The following is a 27046-nucleotide window of genomic DNA, read 5'->3' as shown; positions in this document are numbered from 1 at the left end:
TACAGTGACAGACCTGTACCCACCAGTACAGTACCCCAGTGTTATACAGTGACAAACTTGTACCCACCAGTACTGTACCCCAGTGTTCCACAGTGACAGACCTGCACCCACCAGTACAGTACCCCAGTGTTATACAGCGACAGACCTGTACCCACCAGAACTGTACACCAGTGGTATACAGTGACAGACCTGTGCCCACCAGTACTGTACCCGTGTTATAGAGTGACAGACCTGTCCTCACCAGTACAGTAACCCAGTGTTTTCCGTCACAGACCAGTGCCCACCAATACTGTACCCCAGTGTTATACAGCGACAGACCTGTACCCACCAGTACTGTACCCCAGTGTTATACAAGTTCAGACCTGTAGCAACAGTACTGTACCCCAGTGTTATACAATTTCAGACCTGTACCCACTAGTACTGTACCCCAGTGTTACAGTGACAGACCTGCACCCACCAGTACTGTACCCCAGTGTTATACAGTGACAGACCTGTACCCACCACTACTGTATCCCAGTGTTATAGTGACAGACGTGTACCCAGCATTACTGTACCCTAGTGTTATAAAGTGACAGACCTGTACCCACCAATACTGTACTCCAGTGTTACAGTAATAGATCTGTACCCACCAGTACTGTACCTCAGTGTTATACAGTGACAGACCTGTACCCACCAGTACTGTAACCGTGTTATACAGTGACAGACCTGTACCGACCAGTACTGTACCACAGTGTTATGTAGTGACAGACCTGTCCCCACCAGTACTGTAGTACACCAGTGTTAGTGACAGACCTGTACTCACCAATACTGTACCCCAGTGTTATACAGTGACAGACCTGTACCCACCAGTACTGTACCCTAGTGTTCTATAGTGACAGACCTGTACCCACCAGTACTGTACCCCAGTGTTGTACAATTTCAGACCTGTACCCACCACTTTTATACCCCAGTGTTATACAGTGACAGACCTGTACCCACCAGTACTGTACCCCAGTGTTATACAGTGACAGACCTGTGCCCACCAGTACTGTACCCCAGTGTTATACAGTGACAGACCTGTACCCACCATCACTGTACCCCAGTGTTAGTGACAGACCTGTACCCAGCACCACTGTACCCCAGTGATATACAGTGACAGACCTGCACCCACCAGTACTGTACCCCAGTGGTGTACAGTGACAGACGTGTACCTACCAGTACTGTACCCCAGTGTTATGCAGTGACAGACGTGTACCTACCAGTATTGTACCCCAGTGTTATACAGTGACAGACCTGTACCCACCAGTACTGTACCCCAGTGTTATACAGTGACATACCTCTACCCACCAGTACTGTACAACAGTGGTATACAGTGACAGACCTGTACCCACCAGTACTGTACCCCAGTGTTATACAATTTCAGAACTGTAGCCACCAGTACTGTATCCCAGTGTTATAGTGACAGACGTGTACCCAGCATTACTGTAACCTAGTGTTATAAAGTGACAGACCTGTAACCACCAATACTGTACTCCTGTTACAGTAATAGATCTGTACCCACCAGTACTGTACCTCAGTGTTATACAGTGACAGACCTGTACCCACCAGTACTGTAACCGTGTTATACAGTGATAGACCTGTACCCACCAGTACTGTACCCAAGTGTTATACAGTGACAGACCTGTACCCACCAGTAGTGTACCCCAGTGTTATACAGTGACAGACCTGTACCCACCAGTACTGTACCCCAGTGTTATATAGTGACAGACCTGTATCCAGCAGTACTGTACCCCAGTGTTATACAGTGACAGACCTGTACCCACCAGTACTGTACCCGAGTGTTCTACAGTGACAGACCTGTACCCACCAGTACTGTACCCCAGTGTTATACAATTTCAGACCTGTACCCACTGTTATACAGTGACAGACGTGTACCCACCAGTACTGTACCCCAGTGTTATGCAGTGACAGACCTGTCCCCACCAGTACTGTACACCAGTGTTAGTGACAGACCTGTACTCACCAATACTGTACCCCAGTGTTATACAGTGACAGACCTGTACCCACCAGTACTGTACCCTAGTGTTATACAGTGACAGACCTGTACCCACCAGTACTGTACCCGTGTTATACAGTGACAGAGCTGTACCCACCGATACTGTACCCCAGTGTTATACAGTGACAGACCTGTACCAACCAGTACTGGACCCCAGTGTTACAGTGACAGACCTGTACCCACCAGTACAGTACCAGTGTTTTCAGTGACAGACCCGTGCCTACGTGTACTGTGCCCAGTGTTATACAATTTCAGACCTGTACCCACTAGTACTGTACCCTAGTGTTATCGAGTGACAGACCTGTACCCACCAGTACTGTACCCCAGTGTCACACAGTGACAGACTTGTACCCACCAGTACTGTACCCCAGTGTTATAGTGACAGACCTGTACGCACCTGCACTGTACCTCAGTGTTGTACAGTGAAAGACCTGTACCCACCAGTACTGTACCCCAGTGTTTTCAGTGACAGACCTGTACCCACCAGTACAGTACCCCAGTGTTTTCAGTGACAGACCCGTGCCCACGTGTACTGTACCCCAGTGTTATACATTTTCAGACCTGTACCCACTAGTACTGTACCCTCGTGTTATCGAGTGACAGACCTGTACCCACCAGTACTGTACCCCAGTGTCACACAGTGACAGACCTTTACCCACCAGTACTGTACCCGTGTTAGTGACAGACGTGTACCCACCAATACTGTACCCCAGTGTTATACAGTGACAGACGTGTAACCACCAGTACTGTACCCCAGTGTTATACAGTGACAGACGTGTACCCACCAATACTGTTCCAGTGTTTTCAGTGACAGACCCGTGCCTACGTGTACTGTGCCCAGTGTTATACAATTTCAGACCTGTACCCACTAGTACTGTACCCGAGTGTTATCGAGTGACAGACCTGTACCCACCTGTACTGTACCCCAGTGTTATAGTGACAGACCTGTACGCACCTGCACTGTACCTCAGTGTTGTACAGTGACATACCTGTACCCACCAGTACGGTACCCGTGTTACAGTGACAGACCTGTGCCTACGTGTACTGTTCCCCAGTGTTATACAATTTCAGACCTGTACCCACCAGTACTGTATCCCAGTGTTATAGTGACAGACCTGTACCCAGCATTACTGTACCCCAGTGTTATACAGTGACAGACCTGTACCGACCAATACTGTACTCCAGTGTTACAGTAATAGATCTGTACCCACCAGTACTGTACCCCAGTGTTATACAGTGACGGACCTGTACCCACCAGTACTGTAACCGTGTTATACAGTGACAAACCTGTACCCACCAGTACTGTACCCAAGTGTTATACAGTGACAGACCTGTACCTACCAGTACTGTACCCCAGTGTTAGTGACAGACCTGTACCCACCAGTACTGTACTCCAGTGTTATATAGTGACAGACCTGTACCCACCAGTACTGTACCCCAGTGTTGTAGTGACAGACCTGTACCCACCAGTACTGTATCCTAGTGTTCTACAGTGACAGAACTGTATCCACCAGTACTGTACCCCAGTGTTGTACAATTTCAGACCTGTACCCACTGTTATACAGTGACAGACGTGGACCCACCAGTACTGTACCCCAGTGTTATACAGTGACAGACCTGTCCCCACCAGTACTGTACACCAGTGTTAGTGACAGACCTGTACTCACCAATACTGTACCCGTGTTATACAGTGACAGACCTGTACCCACCAGTACTGTACCCTAGTGTTATACAGTGACAGACCTGTAATCACCAGTACTGTACCCGTGTTATACAGTGACAGAGCTGTACCCACCAATACTGTACCCCAGTGTTATACAGTGACAGATCTGTACCCACCAATATTATACCACAGTGTTATACAGTGACAGACCTGTACCCACCAGTACAGTACCCCAGTGTTTTCAGTGACAGACCTGTGCCCACGTGTACTGTACTCCAGTGTTATACAATTTCAGACCTGTACTCACTGGTACTGTACACTCGTGTTATAGAGTGACAGACCTGTACCCACCAATACTGTACCCCAGTGTTATACAGTGACAGAAGTGTAACCACCAGTACTGTACCTCAGTGTTATAGTGACTGACCTGTACCAACCAACACTGTACCCCAGTGTTAGTGACAGACCTGTACCCACCAGTACTGTACCCCAGTGTTATACAGTGACAGACGTGTACCCACCAATACTGTACCCTAGTGTTATACAGTGACAGACCTGTACCTACAAGTACTGTACCCCAGTGTTATACAGTGACAGATGTGTACCCACCAATACTGTACCCTAGTGTTATAGTGACAGACCTGTACCAACCAGTACTGTACCCCAATGTTATACAATTTCAGACCTGTACCCACTAGTACTGTACCCCAGTGTTATACAGTGACAGACCTGTACCCACTAGTACTGTAACCCAGTGTTACACAGTGACAGACCTGTACCCTTCAGTACTGTACCCCAGTGTTATACAGTGACAGACCTGTACCCACTAGTACTGTACCCCAGTGTCACACAGTGACAGAGCTACACCCACTAGTACTGTACCCCAGTGTTGTACAGTGACAGACCTGTACCCACCAGTACTGTACCCCAGTGTCACACAGTGACAGACCTGTACCCACCAGTACTGTACCCCAGTGTCACACAGTGACAGACCTGTACCCACCTGCACTGTACCCCAGTGTTATACAGTGACAGATGTGTACCCACCAGTACTGTACCCCAGTGTTATACACTGACTGTCCTGTACCCACCAATACTGTACCCGTGTTACACAGTGACAGATCTGTACCCACCAGTACTGTTCCCCAGTTTTATAGTGACAGACCTGTACCCACCAGTAATGTACCCGTGTTATAGAGTGACAGACCTGTACCCACCAATACTGTACCCGTGTTAAACAGTGAAAGACCTGTACCCACCAGTACTGTACCCCAGTGTTATAAAGTGACAGACCTGTACCCACCAGTGCTGTACCCCAGTGTTATACAGTGACAGACCTGTTCCCACCAGTACAGTACCCCAGTGTTTTCAGTGACAGACCAGTGCCCACGTGTACTGTACCCCAGTGTTATACAGCGACAGACCTGTTTCCACCAGTACTGTACCCCAGTGTTATACAGTGACAGACCTGTAGCCGCCAGTAATCTAACGCAGTGTTATACAGTGACAGACCTGTACCAACCAGTACTGTACCCAGTGTTATACAGTGACAGACCTGTACCCGCCAGTAATCTTACACAGTGTTATAGTGACAGACCTGTACCCACTAGTACTGTACCCAGTGTTATACAGTGACAGACCTGTACCCGCCAGTAATCTAACGCAGTGTTATACAGTGACAGACCTGTACCAATCAGTACTGTACCCCAGTGTTATACAGTGACAGACCTGTACCCACCAATACTGTACCCCAGTGTTAAACAGTGACGGACCTGTACACACCAGTACTGTACCCCAGTGTTAAACAGTGACGGACCTGTACCCACCAGTACTGTACCCCAGTGTTATACAGTGACAGACCTGTACCCACCAGTACTGTACCCCAGTGTTAAACAGTGACGGTCCTGTACCCACCAGTACTGTACCTCAGTGTTATACAGTGACAGACCTGTACCCACCAGTACTGTACCCCAGTGTTATACAGTGACAGACCTGTACCCACCAGTACTGTACCCGTGTCACACAGTGACAGACCTGTACCCACCTGCACTGCACCCCAGTGTTATACAGTGACAGACGTGTACCCACCAGTACTGTACCCCAGTGTTATACACTGACTGACCTGTACCTACCAATACTGTACCCGTGTTACACAGTGACAGACCTGTACCCACCAATATTATACCCCAGTGTTCTCGTGACAGACCTGTACCCACCAGTACAGTACCCCAATGTTTTCAGTGACAGACCCGTGCCCACGTGTACTGTACCCCAGTGTTATACAATTTCAGACCTGTACCCACCAGTACTGTACACCAGTGTTATACAGTGACAGACCTGTACCCACCAGTACTGTACCCCAGTGTTACACAGTGACTGACCTGTACCCACCAGTACTGTGCCCCAGTGTTACAGTGACAGACCTGTACCCACCAGTACTGTATCCCAATGTTATACAGTGACAGACCCGTACCCACCAGTACTGTACCCTAGTATTATACAGTGACGGACCTGTACCCACCAGTACAGTACCCCACTGTTATACAGTGACAGACCCGTACCCACCAGAACTGACCCCGTGTTAGTGACAGACCTGTACCCACCACTTTTATACCCCAGTGTTATACAGTGACAGACCTGTACCCACCACTACTGTACCCTAGTGTTATACAGTGACAGACCTGTACCCACCAGTACTGTACCCCAGTGTGAAACAGTGACAGACCTATACCCACCAGTACTGTACCCCAGTGTTATACAGTGACAGACCTGTACCCACCAATACTGTACCCCAGTGTTATACAGTGACAGACCTATACCCACCAGTACTGTACACAAGTGTTATACAGTGACAGATCTGTACCCACCAATACTGTACCCCAGTGTTATACAGTGACAGACCTGTACCCACCAGTACTGTACCCCAGTGTTATACAGTGACAGACCTGTACCCACCAGTACTGTGCCCCAGTGTTAGTGACAGACCTGTACCCACCAGTACTGTACCCCAATGTTATACAGTGACAGACCCGTAACCACCAGTACTGTACCCCAGTGTTATGTAGTGACAGACGTGTACCTACCAGTATTGTACCCCAGTGTTATACAGTGACAGACCTGTACCCACCAGTACTGTACCCCAGTGTTATACAGTGACATGCCTCTACCCACCAGTACTGTACAACAGTGGTATACAGTGACAGACCTGTACCCACCAGTACTGTACCCGAGTGTTATACAGTGACAGACCTGTACCCACCAGGACTATACCCGAGTGTTATACAGTGACAGACCTGTACCCACCAGGACTGTACCCGAGTGTTATACAGTGACAGACCTGTACCCACCAGTACAGTACCCCAGTGTTATACAGTGACAAACTTGTACCCACCAGTACTGTACCCCAGTGTTATACAGTGACAAACTTGTACCCACCAGTACTGTACCCCAGTGTTCCACAGTGACAGACCTGCACCCACCAGTACTGTACCCCGGTGTTATACAGCGACAGACCTGTACCCACCAGTACTGTACCCCAGTGTTATACAAGTTCAGACCTGTAGCAACAGTACTGTACCCCAGTGTTATACAATTTCAGACCTGTACCCACTAGTACTGTACCCTAGTGTTATAGTGACAGACCTGTACCCACCAGTACTGTACCCCAGTGTTGATGACAGACCTGCACCCACCAGTACTGTACCCCAGTGTTATACAGTGACAGACCTGTACCCATCACTACTGTACCCCAGTGTTACACAGTGACAGACCTGTACCCACCAGTACTGTAACCGTGTTATACAGTGACAGACCTGTACCCACCAGTACTGTACCCTAGTGTTCTATAGTGACAGACCTGTACCCACCAGTACTGTACCCCAGTGTTGTACAATTTCAGACCTGTACCCACTGTTATACAGTGACAGACATGTACCCACCAGTACTGTACCCCAGTGTTATACAGTGACAGACCTTTACCCACCAATATTATACCCCAGTGTTATAGTGACAGACCTGTACCCACCAGTACAGTACCCCAATGTTTTCAGTGACAGACCTGTGCCGTGTACTGTACCCCAGTGTTATACAATTTCAGACCTGTACCCACTAGTACTGTACCCTCGTGTTATAGAGTGACAGACTTGTACCCACCAGTACTGTACCCCAGTGTCACACAGTGACAGACCTGTACCCACCAGTACTGTACCCCAGTGGTATGCAGTGACAGACCTGTACCCACCAGTACTGTACCCCAGTGTTAGTGACAGACCTGTACCCACCAGTACTGTACCCCAGTGTTACACAGTGACTGACCTGTACCCACCAGTACTGTGCCCCAGTGTTACAGTGACAGACCTGTATCCACCAGTACTGTATCCCAATGTTATACAGTGACAGACTCGTACCCACCAGTACTGTACCCTAGTGTTATACAGTGACAGACCTGTACCCACCAGTACTGTACCCCAGTGTTATACAGTGACAGACCTGTACCCACCAGTACTGTACCCCAGTGTTATACAGTGACAGACCTGTACCCACCAGTACCGTACCCTAGTGTTATACAGTGACAGACCTGTACCCACCAGTACTGTACCCCACTGTTATACAGTGACAGACCCGTACCCACCAGAACTGACCCCGTGTTAGTGACAGACCTGTACCCACCACTTTTATACCCCAGTGTTATACAGTGACAGACCTGTACCCACCACTACTGTACCCTAGTGTTATACAGTGACAGACCTGTACCCACCAGTACTGTACACAGTGTTATACAGTGACAGACCTGTACCCACCAGTACTGTACCCCAGTGTTATAAACTGAGACTTGAACCCACCAGTACTGTACCCCAGTGTTATAAAGTGACAGACCTGTACCCACCAGTGCTGTACCCCAGTGTTATACAGTGACAGACCTGTTCCCACCAGGACAGTACCCCAGTGTTTTCAGTGACAGACCAGTGCCCACGTGTACTGTACCCCAGTGTTATACAGCGACAGACCTGTACCACTAGTACTGTACCCAGTGTTATACAGTGACAGACCTGTACCCGCCAGTAATCTAACGCAGTGTTATACAGTGACGGACCTGTACCTACCAATACTGTACCCGTGTTACACAGTGACAGATCTGTACCCACCAGTACTGTACCCCAGTTTTATAGTGACAGACCTGTACCCACCAGTACTGTACCCGTGTTATACAGTGACAGACCTGTACCCACCAATACTGTACCCGTGTCACACAGTGACAGACCTGTACCCACCAGTACTGTACCCTGTTTTATACAGTGACAGACTTGTACCCACCAGTATTGTACCCCAGTGTTATACAGTGACAAACCTATACCCACCAGTACTGTACCCCAGTGTTATAAAGCGACTGACCTGTACCCACCGGTACTGTACCCCAGTGTTATACAGTGACTGACCTGCACCCACCAATACTATACCCCAGTGTTACACAGTGACAGACCTGTACCCACCAGTACTGTACCCCAGTTTTATACAGTGACAGACCTGTACCCACCAGTACTGTACCCCAGTGTTATAAAGTCAAAGACCTGTACCCACCAGTGCTGTACCCCAGTGTTTTCAGTGACAGTCCAGTTCCCACATGTACTGTACGCCAGTGTTGTACAGTGACAGACCTGTACCCACCAGTACTGTACACCAGTGGTATACAGTGACAGACCTGTGCCCACCAGTACTGTACCCGTGTTATAGAGTGACAGACCTGTACCCACCAGTACAGTAACCCAGTGTTTTCCGTCACAGACCAGTGCCCACCAATACTGTACCCCAGTGTTATACAAGTTCAGACCTGTAGCAACAGTACTGTACCCCAGTGTTATACAATTTCAGACCTGTACCCACTAGTACTGTACCCTAGTGTCATAGTGACAGACCTGTATCCACCAGTACTGTACCCCAGTGTTATACAGTGACAGACCTGTACCCACCAGTACTATACCCGTTTTATACAGTGACAGACCTGTACCCACCAGTATTGTACCTCAGTGTTATACAGTGACAGACTTGTACCCAACAGTACTGTACCCCAGTGGTATACAGTGACAGACGTGTACCCACCTGCACTGTACCTCAGTGTTGTACAGTCACAGACCTGTACTCACCAGTACTGTACCCCAGTGGTATACAGTGACAGACCTGTGCCCACCAGTACTGTACCCGTGTTGTAGAGTGACAGACCTGTACCCACCAGTACAGTAACCCAGTGTTTTCCGTCACAGACCAGTGCCCACCAATACTGTACCCCAGTGTTATACAGCGACAGACCTGTATCCACCAGTACTGTACCCCAGTGTTATACAAGTTCAGACCTGTAGCAACAGTACTGTACCCCAGTGTTATACAATTTCAGACCTGTACCCACTAGTACTGTACCCTAGTGTCATAGTGACAGACCTGTACCCACCAGTACTGTACCCCAGTGTTACACAGTGACAGACCTGCACCCACCAGTACTGTACCCCAGTGTTATACAGTGACAGACCTGTACCCACCAGTACTGTATCCCAGCGTTATACAGTGACAGACCTGTACACACCAGTACTGTACCCCAGTTATACATTGACAGACCTGTACCCACCAGTACTGTACCCCAGTGTTATACAGTGACAGACTTGTACCCACCAGTACTGTACCCCAGTGTTATACAGTGACAGACCAGTACCCACCAGTACTGTACCCCAGTGTTATACACTGACAGACCTGTACCCACCAGTACTGTACCCCAGATTTATACAGTGACAGACCTGTACCCACCAATATTATACCAGTGTTATACAGTGACAGAACTGTACCCACCAGTGCTGCACCCCAGTGTTCTACAGTGACAGACCTGTTCCCACCAGTACAGTACCCCAGTGTTTTCAGTGACAGATCAGTGCCCACGTGTACTATACCCCAGTGTTCTACAGCGACAGACCTGTACCCACCAGTACTGTACCGCAGTGTTATACAGTGACAGACCTGTACCCACCAGTTCTGTAACCCAGTGTTATACAGTGACAGACCTGTACCCGCCAGTACTGTACCCGTGTTACAGTGACAGACCCGTGCCTACGTGTACTGTGCCCCAGTATTATACAATTTCAGACCTGTACCCACCAGTACTGTACCCCAGTGTTAAAAAGTGACAGACGTGTACCCACCAATACTGTACCCCAGTGTTATAAAATTTCAGACCTGTACCCACCAGTACTGTATCCCAGTGTTATAGTGACAGACCTGTACCCACCAGTACTGTAACCGTGTTATACAGTTATAGACCTGTACCCACCAGTACTGTACCCAAGTGTTATACAGTGACAGACCTGTACCCACCAGTACTGTACCCCAGTGTTAGTGACAGACCTGTACCCACCAGTACTGTACTCCAGTGTTATGTAGTGACAGACCTGTACCCACCAGTACTGTACCCCAGTGTTATACAGTAACAGACTTGTACCCACCCGCACTGTACTCCAGTGGTATGTAGTGACAGACGTGTATCCACCAGTACTGTACCCCAGTGTTATACAGTGACAGACCTGTCCCCACCAGTACTGTACACCAGTGTTAGTGACAGACCTGTACTCACCAATACTGTACCCGTGTTATACAGTGACAGACCTGTACCCACCAGTACTGTACCCGTGTTATACAGTGACAGAGCTGTACCCACCAATACTGTACCCCAGTGTTATACAGTGACAGACCTGTACCCACCAGTACTGTACCCCAGTGTTATACAGTGACAGACCTGTACCCACCAATATTATACCAGTGTTAGTGACAGACCTGTACTCACCAATACTGTACCCGTGTTATACAGTGACAGACCTGTACCCACCAGTACTGTACCCGTGTTATACAGTGACAGAGCTGTACCCACCAATACTGTACCCCAGTGTTATACAGTGACAGACCTGTACCCACCAGTACTGTACCCCAGTGTTATACAGTGACAGACCTGTACCCACCAATATTATACCAGTGTTATACAGTGACAGACCTGTACCCACCAGTACAGTACCCCAGTGTTTTCAGTGACAGACCTGTGCCCACGTGTACTGTACCCCAGTGTTATACAATTTCAGACCTGTACCCACTAGTACTGTACCCCAGTGTTATACAGTGACAGACCTGTACCCCCCTGCACTGTACCCCAGTGTTATAGTGACAGATCTGTACCCACCAATACTGTACCCGTGTTACACAGTGACAGACCTGTACCCACCAGTACTGTACCCCAGTTTTATACAGTGACAGACCTGTTCCCACCAGTACAGTACCCCAGTGTTTTCCGTGACAGACCAGGGCCCTCGTGTACTGTACCCCAGTGTTATACAGCGACAGACCTGTATCCACCAGTACTGTACCCCAGTGTTGTACAATTTCAGACCTGTACCCACTAGTACTGTACCCTAGTGTCATAGTGACAGACCTGTACCCACCAGTACTGTACCCCAATGTTATACATTGACAGACCCGTACCCACCAGTACTGACCCCGTGTTACAGTGACAGACCTGTACACACCAGTACTGTACCCCAGTAATAGTGACAGACCTGTACCCACCAGTACTGTATCCCAGTGTTATACAGTGACAGACCTGTACACACCAGTACTGTACCCCAGTTTTATACAGTGACAGACCTGTTCCCACCAGTACAGTACCCCAGTATTTTCCGTGACAGACCAGTGCCCATGTGTACTGTACTCCAGTGTTATACAGCGACAGACCTGTATCCACCAGTACTGTACCCCAGTGTTATACAAGTTCAGACCTGCAGCAACAGTACTGTACCCCAGTGTTATACAATTTCAGACCTGTACCCACTAGTACTGCACCCTAGTGTCATAGTGACAGACCTGCACCCACCAGTACTGTACCCCAGTGTTATACAGTGACAAACCTGTACCCACCAGTACTATACCCGTTTTATACAGTGACAGACCTGTACCCACCAGTACTGTACCCCAGTGTTATACAGTGACAGACCTGTACCCACCAGTACTGTATCCCAGTGACAGACCTGTACACACCAGTACTGTACCCCAGTTATACAGTGACAGACCTGTACCCACCAGTACTGTACCCCAGTGTTATACAGTAACAGACCTGTACCCACCAGTACTGTACCCCAGTGTTATACAGTGACAGACCTGTACCCACCAATACTGTATCGCAGTGTTATACACTGATAGACCTGTACCCACTAGTACTGTACCCCAGATTTATACAGTGACAGACCTGTACCCACCAATATTATACCAGTGTTATACATTGACAGCCCTGTACCCACCAGTACAGTACCCCAGTGTTTTCAGTGACAGATCAGTGCCCACGTGTACTATACCCCAGTGTTCTACAGCGACAGACCTGTACCCACCAGTACTGTACCCAAGTGTTATACAGTGACAGACCTGTACCCACCAGTACTGTACCCCAGTGTTATACAGTGACGGACCTGTACCCACCAGTACTGTACCCCAGTACGGTACAGTGACAGAAGTGTACCTACCAGTACTGTACGACAGTGTTATACAGTGACCAACCTGTACGCACCAGTACTGTACCCCAGTGTTATACAGTGACTGACCTGCACCCACCAATACTATACCCCAGTGTTACACAGTGACAGACCTTACCCACCAGGACTGTACCCCAGTTTTATAGTGACAGACCTGTACCCACCAATACTGTACCCACTGTTATACAGTGACAGACCTGCACCCACCAGTACTGTACCTCAGCGTTATACAGTGGCAGACCTGTACCCACCAGTACTGTATCCTAGTGTTCTACAGTGACAGACCTGTACCCACCAGTACTGTACCTCAGTGTTATACTGTGACAGACGTGTACCCACCAGTACTGTACCCCAGTGTTATATAGTGACAGACCTGTACCCACCAGTACTGTACCCCAGTGTTATACAGTGACAGACCTGCACCCACCAGTACTGTACCCCAGTGTTATACACTGACAGACCTGCACCCACCAGTACTGTACCCCAGTGTTATACAGTGACAGACCTGTACCCACCAGTACTGTACCCCAGTGTTATACAGTGACAGACCTGTACCCACCAGTACTGTACCCCAATGTTATACAGTGACAGACCTGCACCCACCAGTACTGTACCCCAGTGTTATACACTGACAGACCTGCACCCACCAGTACTGTATCCCAGTGTTACACAGTGACAGACCTGTACCCACCAGTACTGTACCCCAGTGTTATACAGTGACAGACCTGTACCCACCAGTACTGTACCCCAGTGTTACACAGTGACAGACCTCTACACACCAGTACTGTACCCCAGTGGTGTACAGTGACAGACGTGTACCCACCTGCACTGTACCTCAGTGTTGTACAGTGACAGACCTGTACTCACCAGTACTGTACTCCAGTGGTATACAGTGACAGACCTGTGCCCACCAGTACTGTACCCGTGTTGTAGAGTGACAGACCTGTACCCACCAGTACAGTAACCCAGTGTTTTCCGTCACAGACCAGTGCCCACCAATACTGTACCCCAGTGTTATACAGCGACAGACCTGTATCCACCAGTACTGTACCCCAGTGTTATACAAGTTCAGACCTGTAGCAACAGTACTGTACCCCAGTGTTATACAATTTCAGACCTGTACACACTAGTACTGTACCCTAGTGTTATACAGCAACAGACCTGTACCCATCAGTACTGTACCCCAGTGTTATACAGTGACAGACCTGCACCCACCAGTACTGTACCCCAGTGTTATACACTGACAGACCTGCACCCACCAGTACTGTACCCCAGTGTTATACAGTGACAGACCTGTACCCACCAGTACTGTACCCCAGTGTTATACAGTGACAGACCTGTACCCACCAGTACTGTACCCCAGTGTTATACAGTGACAGACCTGCACCCACAAGTACTGTACCCCAGTGTTATACACTGACAGACCTGTACCCACCAGTAAAGTACGTCAGTGTTATACAGTGACAGGCCTGTACCCACCAGTACTGTACCACAGTGTTATAGAGTGACAGACCTGTACCCACCAGTACTGTACCCCAGTGTTAGACAGTGACAGACTTGTACCCACCAGTACTGTACCCCAGTGTTATACAGTGACAGACCAGTACCCACCAGTACTGTACCCCAGTGTTATACACTGACAGACCTGTACCCACCAGTACTGTACCCCAGATTTATACAGTGACAGACCTGTACCCACCAATATTATACCAGTGTTATACAGTGACAGAACTGTACCCACCAGTGCTGCACCCCAGTGTTCTACAGTGACAGACCTGTTCCCACCAGTACAGTACCCCAGTGTTTTCAGTGACAGATCAGTGCCCACGTGTACTATACCCCAGTGTTCTACAGCGACAGACCTGTACCCATCAGTACTGTACCCCAGTGTTATACAGTGACAGACCTGTACGCACCAGTTCTGCAACCCAGTGTTATACAGTGACAGACCTGTACACGCCAGTACTGTACCCGTGTTACAGTGACAGACCCGTGCCTACGTGTACTGTGCCCCAGTATTATACAATTTCAGACCTGTACCCACCAGTACTGTACCCCAGTGTTAAAAAGTGACAGACGTGTACCCACCAATACTGTACCCCAGTGTTATAAAATTTCAGACCTGTACCCACCAGTACTGTATCCCAGTGTTATAGTGACAGACCTGTACCCACCAGTACAGTAACCCAGTGTTTTCCGTCACAGACCAGTGCCCACCAATACTGTACCCCAGTGTTATACAGCGACAGACCTGTATCCACCAGTACTGTACCCCAGTGTTATACAAGTTCAGACCTGTACACACTAGTACTGTACCCTAGTGTTATACAGCAACAGACCTGTACCCATCAGTACTGTACCCCAGTGTTATACAGTGACAGACCTGCACCCACCAGTACTGCACCCCAGTGTTATACACTGACAGACCTGCACCCACCAGTACTGTACCCCAGTGTTATACAGTGACAGACCTGTACCCACCAGTACTGTACCCCAGTGTTATACAGTGACAGACCTGTACCCACCAGTACTGTACCCCAGTTATACATTGACAGACCTGTACCCACCAGTACTGTACCCCAGTGTTATACAGTGACAGACTTGTACCCACCAGTACTGTACCCCAGTGTTATACAGTGACAGACCAGTACCCACCAGTACTGTACCCCAGTGTTATACAGTGACAGACCTGTACCCACCAGTACTGTACCCCAGTTATACATTGACAGACCTGTACCCACCAGTACTGTACCCCAGTGTTATACAGTGACAGACTTGTACCCACCAGTACTGTACCCCAGTGTTATACAGTGACAGACCAGTACCCACCAGTACTGTACCCCAGTGTTATACACTGACAGACCTGTACCCACCAGTACTGTACCCCAGATTTATACAGTGACAGACCTGTACCCACCAATATTATACCAGTGTTATACAGTGACAGAACTGTACCCACCAGTGCTGCACCCCAGTGTTCTACAGTGACAGACCTGTTCCCACCAGTACAGTACCCCAGTGTTTTCAGTGACAGATCAGTGCCCACGTGTACTATACCCCAGTGTTCTACAGCGACAGACCTGTACCCACCAGTACTGTACCCCAGTGTTATACAGTGACAGACCTGTACCCACCAGTTCTGTAACCCAGTGTTATACAGTGACAGACCTGTACCCGCCAGTACTGTACCCGTGTTACAGTGACAGACCCGTGCCTACGTGTACTGTGCCCCAGTATTATACAATTTCAGACCTGTACCCACCAGTACTGTACCCCAGTGTTAAAAAGTGACAGACGTGTACCCACCAATACTGTACCCCAGTGTTATAAAATTTCAGACCTGTACCCACCAGTACTGTATCCCAGTGTTATAGTGACAGACCTGTACCCACCAGTACTGTAACCGTGTTATACAGTTATAGACCTGTACCCACCAGTACTGTACCCAAGTGTTATACAGTGACAGACCTGTACCCACCAGTACTGTACCCCAGTGTTAGTGACAGACCTGTACCCACCAGTACTGTACTCCAGTGTTATGTAGTGACAGACCTGTACCCACCAGTACTGTACCCCAGTGTTATACAGTGACAGACTTGTACCCACCCGCACTGTACTCCAGTGTTATGTAGTGACAGACGTGTACCCACCAGTACTGTACCCCAGTGTTATACAGTGACAGACCTGTCCCCACCAGTACTGCACACCAGTGTTAGTGACAGACCTGTACTCACCAATACTGTACCCGTGTTATACAGTGACAGACCTGTACCCACCAGTACTGCACCCGTGTTATACAGTGACAGAGCTGTACCCACCAATACTGTACCCCAGTGTTATACAGTGACAGACCTGTACCCACCAGTACTGTACCCCAGTGTTATACAGTGACAGACCTGTACCCGCCAATATTATACCAGTGTTATACAGTGACAGACCTGTACCCACCAGTACAGTACCCCAGTGTTTTCAGTGACAGACCTGTGCCTACATGTACTGTACCCCAGTGTTATACAATTTCAGACCTGTACCCACTAGTACTGTACCCCAGTGTTATACAGTGACAGACCTGTACCCCCCCTGCACTGTACCCCAGTGTTATAGTGACAGACCTGTACCCACCAATACTGTACCCGTGTTACACAGTGACAGACCTGTACCCACCAGTACTGTACCCCAGTTTTATACAGTGACAGACCTGTTCCCACCAGTACAGTGCCCCAGTGTTTTCCGTGACAGACCAGTGCCCTCGTGTACTGTACCCCAGTGTTATACAGCGACAGACCTGTATCCACCAGTACTGTACCCCAGTGTTGTACAATTTCAGACCTGTACCCACTAGTACTGTACCCTAGTGTCATAGTGACAGACCTGTACCCACCAGTACTGTACCCCAATGTTATACATTGACAGACCCGTACCCACCAGTACTGACCCCGTGTTACAGTGACAGACCTGTACACACCAGTACTGTACCCCAGTAATAGTGACAGACCTGTACCCACCAGTACTGTATCCCAGTGTTATACAGTGACAGACCTGTACACACCAGTACTGTAGCCCAGTTTTATACAGGGACAGACCTGTTCCCACCAGTACAGTACCCCAGTATTTTCCGTGACAGACCAGTGCCCATGTGTACTGTACTCCAGTGTTATACAGCGACAGACCTGTATCCACCAGTACTGTACCCCAGTGTTATACAAGTTCAGACCTGCAGCAACAGTACTGTACCCCAGTGTTATACAATTTCAGACCTGTACCCACTAGTACTGCACCCTAGTGTCATAGTGACAGACCTGCACCCACCAGTACTGTACCCCAGTGTTATACAGTGACAAACCTGTACCCACCAGTACTATACCCGTGTTATACAGTGACAGACCTGTACCCACCAGTACTGTACCCCAGTGTTATACAGTGACAGACCTGTACCCACCAGTACTGTATCCCAGTGACAGACCTGTACACACCAGTACTGTACCCCAGTTATACAGTGACAGACCTGTACCCACCAGTACTGTACCCCAGTGTTATACAGTAACAGACCTGTACCCACCAGTACTGTACCCCAGTGTTATACAGTGACAGACCTGTACCCACCAATACTGTATCGCAGTGTTATACACTGATAGACCTGTACCCACTAGTACTGTACCCCAGATTTATACAGTGACAGACCTGTACCCACCAATATTATACCAGTGTTATACATTGACAGCCCTGTACCCACCAGTACAGTACCCCAGTGTTTTCAGTGACAGATCAGTGCCCACGTGTACTATACCCCAGTGTTCTACAGCGACAGACCTGTATCCACCAGTACTGTACCCCAGTGTTATACAAGTTCAGACCTGTACACACTAGTACTGTACCCTAGTGTTATACAGCAACAGACCTGTACCCATCAGTACTGTACCCCAGTGTTATACAGTGACAGACCTGCACCCACCAGTACTGCACCCCAGTGTTATACACTGACAGACCTGCACCCACCAGTACTGTACCCCAGTGTTATACAGTGACAGACCTGTACCCACCAGTACTGTACCCCAGTGTTATACAGTGACAGACCTGTACCCACCAGTACTGTACCCCAGTGTTATACAGTGACAGACCTGCACCCACCAGTACTGTACCCCAGTGTTATACACTGACAGACCTGCACCCACCAGTACTGTATCCCAGTGTTACACAGTGACAGACCTGTACCCACCAGTACTGTACCCCAGTGTTATACAGTGAGAGACCTGTACCCACCAGTACTGTACCCCAGTGTTATACAGTGACAGACCTGTACCCACCAGTACTGTACCCCAGTGTTACACAGTGACAGACCTGTACCCACCAGTACTGTACCCCAGTGTTATACAGTGACAGACCTGTACCCACCAGTACTGTACCCCAGTGTTATACACTGACAGACCTGCACCCACCAGTACTGTACCCGTGTTACACAGTGACAGAACTGTACCCACCAGTACTGTACCCCAGTGTTATACAGTGACAGACCTGTACCCACCAGTACTGTACCCCAGTGTTATACAGTGACAGACCTGTACCCACCAGTTCTGTAACCCAGTGTTATACAGTGACCGACCTGTACCCACCAGTACTGTACCCCAGTGGTGTACAGTGACAGACGTGTACCCACCTGCACTGTACCTCAGTGTTGTACAGTGACAGACCTGTACTCACCAGTACTGTACTCCAGTGGTATACAGTGACAGACCTGTGCCCACCAGTACTGTACCCGTGTTGTAGAGTGACAGACCTGTACCCACCAGTACAGTAACCCAGTGTTTTCCGTCACAGACCAGTGCCCACCAATACTGTACCCCAGTGTTATACAGCGACAGACCTGTATCCACCAGTACTGTACCCCAGTGTTATACAAGTTCAGACCTGTAGCAACAGTACTGTACCCCAGTGTTATACAATTTCAGACCTGTACCCACTAGTAATGTACCCTAGTGTCATAGTGACAGACCTGTACCCACCAGTACTGTACCCCAGTGTTACACAGTGACAGACCTGCACCCACCAGTACTGTACCCCAGTGTTATACAGTGACAGACCTGTACCCACCAGTACTGTATCCCAGCGTTATACAGTGACAGACCTGTACACACAAGTACTGTACCCCAGTTATACATTGACAGACCTGTACCCACCAGTACTGTACCCCAGTGTCATACAGTGACAGACTTGTACCCACCAGTACTGTACCCCAGTGTTATACAGTGACAGACCAGTACCCACCAGTACTGTACCCCAGTGTTATACACTGACAGACCTGTACCCACCAGTACTGTACCCCAGATTTATACAGTGACAGACCTGTACCCACCAATATTATACCAGTGTTATACAGTGACAGAACTGTACCCACCAGTGCTGCACCCCAGTGTTCTACAGTGACAGACCTGTTCCCACCAGTACAGTACCCCAGTGTTTTCAGTGACAGATCAGTGCCCACGTGTACTATACCCCAGTGTTCTACAGCGACAGACCTGTACCCACCAGTACTGTACCCCAGTGTTATACAGTGACAGACCTGTACCCACCAGTTCTGTAACCCAGTGTTATACAGTGACAGACCTGTACCCGCCAGTACTGTACCCGTGTTACAGTGACAGACCCGTGCCTACGTGTACTGTGCCCCAGTATTATACAATTTCAGACCTGTACCCACCAGTACTGTACCCCAGTGTTAAAAAGTGACAGACGTGTACCCACCAATACTGTACCCCAGTGTTATAAAATTTCAGACCTGTACCCACCAGTACTGTATCCCGGTGTTATAGTGACAGACCTGTACCCACCAGTACTGTAACCGTGTTATACAGTTATAGACCTGTACCCACCAGTACTGTACCCAAGTGTTATACAGTGACAGACCTGTACCCACCAGTACTGTACCCCAGTGTTAGTGACAGACCTGTACCCACCAGTACTGTACTCCAGTGTTATGTAGTGACAGACCTGTACCCACCAGTACTGTACCCCAGTGTTATACAGTGACAGACTTGTACCCACCCGCACTGTACTCCAGTGTTATGTAGTGACAGACGTGTACCCACCAGTACTGTACCCCAGTGTTATACAGTGACAGACCTGTCCCCACCAGTACTGTACACCAGTGTTAGTGACAGACCTGTACCCACCAATATTATACCAGTGTTATACATTGACAGCCCTGTACCCACCAGTACAGTACCCCAGTGTTTTCAGTGACAGATCAGTGCCCACGTGTACTATACCCCAGTGTTCTACAGCGACAGACCTGTACCCACCAGTACTGTACCCAAGTGTTATACAGTGACAGACCTGTACCCACCAGTACTGTACCCCAGAGTTATACAGTGACGGACCTGTACCCACCAGTACTGTACCCCAGTACTGTACAGTGACAGTCGTGTACCTACCAGTACTGTACGACAGTGTTATACAGTGACCAACCTGTACGCACCAGTACTGTACCCCAGTGTTATACAGTGACTGACCTGCACCCACCAATACTATACCCCAGTGTTACACAGTGACAGACCTTACCCACCAGTACTGTACCCCAGTTTTATACTGACAGACCTGTACCCACCAATACTGTACCCACTGTTATACAGTGACAGACCTGCACCCACCAGTACTGTACCTCAGCGTTATACAGTGGCAGACCTGTACCCACCAGTACTGTATCCTAGTGTTCTACAGTGACAGACCTGTACCCACCAGTACTGTACCTCAGTGTTATACTGTGACAGACGGGTACCCACCAGTACTGTACCCCAGTGTTATATAGTGACAGACCTGTACCCACCAGTACTGTACCCCAGTGTTATACAGCAACAGACCTGTACCCATCAGTACTGTACCCCAGTGTTATACAGTGACAGACCTGCACCCACCAGTACTGCACCCCAGTGTTATACACTGACAGACCTGCACCCACCAGTACTGTACCCCAGTGTTATACAGTGACAGACCTGTACCCACCAGTACTGTACCCCAGTGTTATACAGTGACAGACCTGTACCCACCAGTACTGTACCCCAGTGTTATACAGTGACAGACCTGCACCCACCAGTACTGTACCCCAGTGTTATACACTGACAGACCTGCACCCACCAGTACTGTATCCCAGTGTTACACAGTGACAGACCTGTACCCACCAGTACTGTACCCCAGTGTTATACAGTGAGAGACCTGTACCCACCAGTACTGTACCCCAGTGTTATACAGTGACAGACCTGTACCCACCAGTACTGTACCCCAGTGTTACACAGTGACAGACCTGTACCCACCAGTACTGTACCCCAGTGTTATACAGTGACAGACCTGTACCCACCAGTACTGTACCCCAGTGTTATACACTGACAGACCTGCACCCACCAGTACTGTACCCGTGTTACACAGTGACAGACCTGTACCTACCAGTACTGTACCCCAGTGTTATACAGTGACAGACCTGTACCCACCAGTACTGTACCCCAGTGTTATACAGTGACAGACCTGTACCCACCAGTTCTGTAACCCAGTGTTATACAGTGACCGACCTGTACCCACCAGTACTGTACCTCAGTGGTGTACAGTGACAGACGTGTACCCACCTGCACTGTACCTCAGTGTTGTACAGTGACAGACCTGTACTCACCAGTACTGTACTCCAGTGGTATACAGTGACAGACCTGTGCCCACCAGTACTGTACCCGTGTTGTAGTGTGACAGACCTGTACCCACCAGTACAGTAACCCAGTGTTTTCCGTCACAGACCAGTGCCCACCAATACTGTACCCCAGTGTTATACAGCGACAGACCTGTATCCACCAGTACTGTACCCCAGTGTTATACAAGTTCAGACCTGTAGCAACAGTACTGCACCCCAGTGTTATACAATTTCAGACCTGTACCCACTAGTACTGTACCCTAGTGTTATACAGCAACAGACCTGTACCCATCAGTACTGTACCCCAGTGTTATACAGTGACAGACCTGCACCCACCAGTACTGTACCCCAGTGTTATACACTGACAGACCTGCACCCACCAGTACTGTACCCCAGTGTTATACAGTGACAGACCTGTACCCACCAGTACTGTACCCCAGTGTTATACAGTGACAGACCTGTACCCACCAGTACTGTACCCCAGTGTTATACAGTGACAGACCTGCACCCACCAGTACTGTACCCCAGTGTTATACACTGACAGACCTGCATCCACCAGTACTGTATCCCAGTGTTACACAGTGACAGACCTGTACCCACCAGTACTGTACCCCAGTGTTATACAGTGAGAGACCTGTACCCACCAGTACTGTACCCCAGTGTTATACAGTGACAGACCTGTACCCACCAGTACTGTACCCCAGTGTTACACAGTGACAGACCTGTACCCACCAGTACCGTACCCCAGTGTTATACAGTGACAGACCTGTACCCACCAGTACTGTACCCCAGTGTTATACACTGACAGACCTGTACCCACCAGTACAGTAACCCAGTGTTTTCCGTCACAGACCAGTGCCCACCAATACTGTACCCCAGTGTTATACAGCGACAGACCTGTATCCACCAGTACTGTACCCCAGTGTTATACAAGTTCAGACCTGTAGCAACAGTACTGTACCCCAGTGTTATACAATTTCAGACCTGTACCCACTAGTACTGTACCCTAGTGTCATAGTGACAGACCTGTACCCACCAGTACTGTACCCCAGTGTTACACAGTGACAGACCTGCACCCACCAGTACTGTACCCCAGTGTTATACAGTGACAGACCTGTACCCACCAGTACTGTATCCCAGCGTTATACAGTGACAGACCTGTACACATCAGTATTGTACCCCAGTTATACATTGACAGACCTGTACCCACCAGTACTGTACCCCAGTGTTATACAGTGACAGACTTGTACCCAGCAGTGCTGCACCCCAGTGTTCTACAGTGACAGACCTGTTCCCACCAGTACAGTACCCCAGTGTTTTCAGTGACAGATCAGTGCCCACGTGTACTATACCCCAGTGTTCTACAGCGACAGACCTGTACCCACCAGTACTGTACCCCAGTGTTATACAGTGACAGACCTGTACCCACCAGTTCTGTAACCCAGTGTTATACAGTGACAGACCTGTACCCGCCAGTACTGTACCCGTGTTACAGTGACAGACGTGTACCCACCAATACTGTACCCCAGTGTTATAAAATTTCAGACCTGTACCCACCAGTACTGTATCCCAGTGTTATAGTGACAGACCTGTACCCACCAGTACTGTAACCGTGTTATACAGTTATAGACCTGTACCCACCAGTACTGTACCCAAGTGTTATACAGTGACAGACCTGTACCCACCAGTACTGTACCCCAGTGTTAGTGACAGACCTGTACCCACCAGTACTGTACTCCAGTGTTATGTAGTGACAGACCTGTACCCACCAGTACTGTACCCCAGTGTTATACAGTGACAGACTTGTACCCACCCGCACTGTACTCCAGTGTTATGTAGTGACAGACGTGTACCCACCAGTACTGTACCCCAGTGTTATACAGTGACAGACCTGTCCCCACCAGTACTGTACACCAGTGTTAGTGACAGACCTGTACTCACCAATACTGTACCCGTGTTATACAGTGACAGACCTGTACCCACCAGTACTGTACCCGTGTTATACAGTGACAGAGCTGTACCCACCAATACTGTACCCCAGTGTTATACAGTGACAGACCTGTACCCACCAGTACTGTACCCCAGTGTTATACAGTGACAGACCTGTACCCACCAATATTATACCAGTGTTATACAGTGACAGACCTGTACCCACCAGTACAGTACCCCAGTGTTTTCAGTGACAGACCTGAGCCCACGTGTACTGTACCCCAGTGTTATACAATTTCAGACCTGTACCCACTAGTACTGTACCCCAGTGTTATACAGTGACAGACCTGTACCCCCCTGCACTGTACCCCAGTGTTATAGTGACAGACCTGTACCCACCAATACTGTACCCGTGTTACACAGTGACAGACCTGTACCCACCAGTACTGTACCCCAGTTTTATACAGTGACAGACCTGTTCCCACCAGTACAGTACCCCAGTGTTTTCCGTGACAGACCAGTGCCCTCGTGTACTGTACCCCAGTGTTATACAGCGACAGACCTGTATCCACCAGTACTGTACCCCAGTGTTGTACAATTTCAGACCTGTACCCACTAGTACTGTACCCTAGTGTCATAGTGACAGACCTGTACCCACCAGTACTGTACCCCAATGTTATACATTGACAGACCCGTACCCACCAGTACTGACCCCGTGTTACAGTGACAGACCTGTACACACCAGTACTGTACCCCAGTAATAGTGACAGACCTGTACCCACCAGTACTGTATCCCAGTGTTATACAGTGACAGACCTGTACACACCAGTACTGTACCCCAGTTTTATACAGTGACAGACCTGTTCCCACCAGTACAGTACCCCAGTATTTTCCGTGACAGACCAGTGCCCATGTGTACTGTACTCCAGTGTTATACAGCGACAGACCTGTATCCACCAGTACTGTACCCCAGTGTTATACAAGTTCAGACCTGCAGCAACAGTACTGTACCCCAGTGTTATACAATTTCAGACCTGTACCCACTAGTACTGCACCCTAGTGTCATAGTGACAGACCTGTACCCACCAGTACTATACCCGTTTTATACAGTGACAGACCTGTACCCACCAGTACTGTACCCCAGTGTTATACAGTGACAGACCTGTACCCACCAGTACTGTATCCCAGTGACAGACCTGTACACACCAGTACTGTACCCCAGTTATACAGTGACAGACCTGTACCCACCAGTACTGTACCCCAGTGTTATACAGTAACAGACCTGTACCCACCAGTACTGTACCCCAGTGTTATACAGTGACAGACCTGTACCCACCAATACTGTATCGCAGTGTTATACACTGATAGACCTGTACCCACTAGTACTGTACCCCAGATTTATACAGTGACAGACCTGTACCCACCAATATTATACCAGTGTTATACAGTGACAGCCCTGTACCCACCAGTACAGTACCCCAGTGTTTTCAGTGACAGATCAGTGCCCACGTGTACTATACCCCAGTGTTCTACAGCGACAGACCTGTACCCACCAGTACTGTACCCAAGTGTTATACAGTGACAGACCTGTACCCACCAGTACTGTACCCCAGTGTTATACAGTGACGGACCTGTACCCACCAGTACTGTACCCCAGTACTGTACAGTGACAGACGTGTACCTACCAGTACTGTACGACAGTGTTATACAGTGACCAACCTGTACGCACCAGTACTGTACCCCAGTGTTATACAGTGACTGACCTGCACCCACCAATACTATACCCCAGTGTTACACAGTGACAGACCTTACCCACCAGTACTGTACCCCAGTTTTATAGTGACAGACCTGTACCCACCAGTACTGTACCCCAGTGTTATACACTGACAGACCTTACCCGTCAGTACTGTAGCCCGATGCTCTCCCCTGCCCCTCGGCCCGGGACTCTGCCCCCGGGCCCCGCTCCGACAGCCAGGCTCCCAATGCCCCAGTCCGGGCCTACCTCTGACTGACAGCCGCACGCACCAATCAGCGGCGCGACCCGTCCGTGCCGCCCCCGCTCTGGCCAATGGGATGCGAGAGCAACAGAGTGACAGTTGGCTGTGGCCCCGCCCTCCCCACTCGCGGAAGCGTCGGTCCGCACATCCGGGTCTGGTGGTGGGCGGGAACACAGGACCACGCCCCCCCGGGCAAGGACACGCCCCCTGACCCGCAGCTGACCCCAGGCATCGGCCCACACAATGGCCAACAGGAGGAGCAGTACGGAGGGAGTGCCGCACTGTCGGAGGGGCAGTACTGAGGGAGCCCCGCACTGTCGGAGGGGCAGTACTGAGGGAGCGCCGCACTGTCGGAGGGCAGTACTGAGGGAGCGCCGCACTGTCGGAGGGGCAGTACTGAGGGAGTGCCGCACTGTCGGAGGGGCCGTACTGAGGGAGAGCCGCATTGTCGGAGGGGCCGTACTGAGGGAGAGCCGCACTGTCGGAGGGGCCGTACTGAGGGAGAGCCGCATTGTCGGAGGGGCCGTACTGAGGGAGAGCCGCACTGTCGGAGGGGCAGTACTGAGTGAGCGCCGCACTGTCGGAGAGGCAGTACTGAGGGAGCGCCGCACTGTCGGAGGGGCCGTACTGAGGGAGTGCCGCACTGTCGGAGGGGCAGTACTGAGTGAGCGCCGCACTGTCGGAGTGGCAGTACTGAGGGAGCGCCGCACT

At 49.6% G+C, this 27046-nt stretch overlaps 1 protein-coding gene across 1 annotated transcript in view; it reads right to left on the bottom strand.

The window, feature by feature from the left end:
• Positions 1-26349, bottom strand: part of LOC139240268 (solute carrier family 25 member 44-like) — a 150107-nt gene extending 123758 nt beyond the window's left edge. Inside the window, exon 1 of the mRNA XM_070868752.1 lies at positions 26236-26349. The gene's annotated coding sequence lies outside the window, so the exon portion shown is untranslated. The remainder of the gene's footprint in view (positions 1-26235) is intronic.
• Between the last annotated feature and the right edge of the window lie 697 nt (positions 26350-27046).

This window comes from Pristiophorus japonicus, chromosome 30, assembly GCF_044704955.1.
Source record: "Pristiophorus japonicus isolate sPriJap1 chromosome 30, sPriJap1.hap1, whole genome shotgun sequence".
NCBI classification, from domain to species: Eukaryota; Metazoa; Chordata; class Chondrichthyes; family Pristiophoridae; genus Pristiophorus; species Pristiophorus japonicus.
This window is presented reverse-complemented; position numbering and strand designations above follow the sequence as displayed.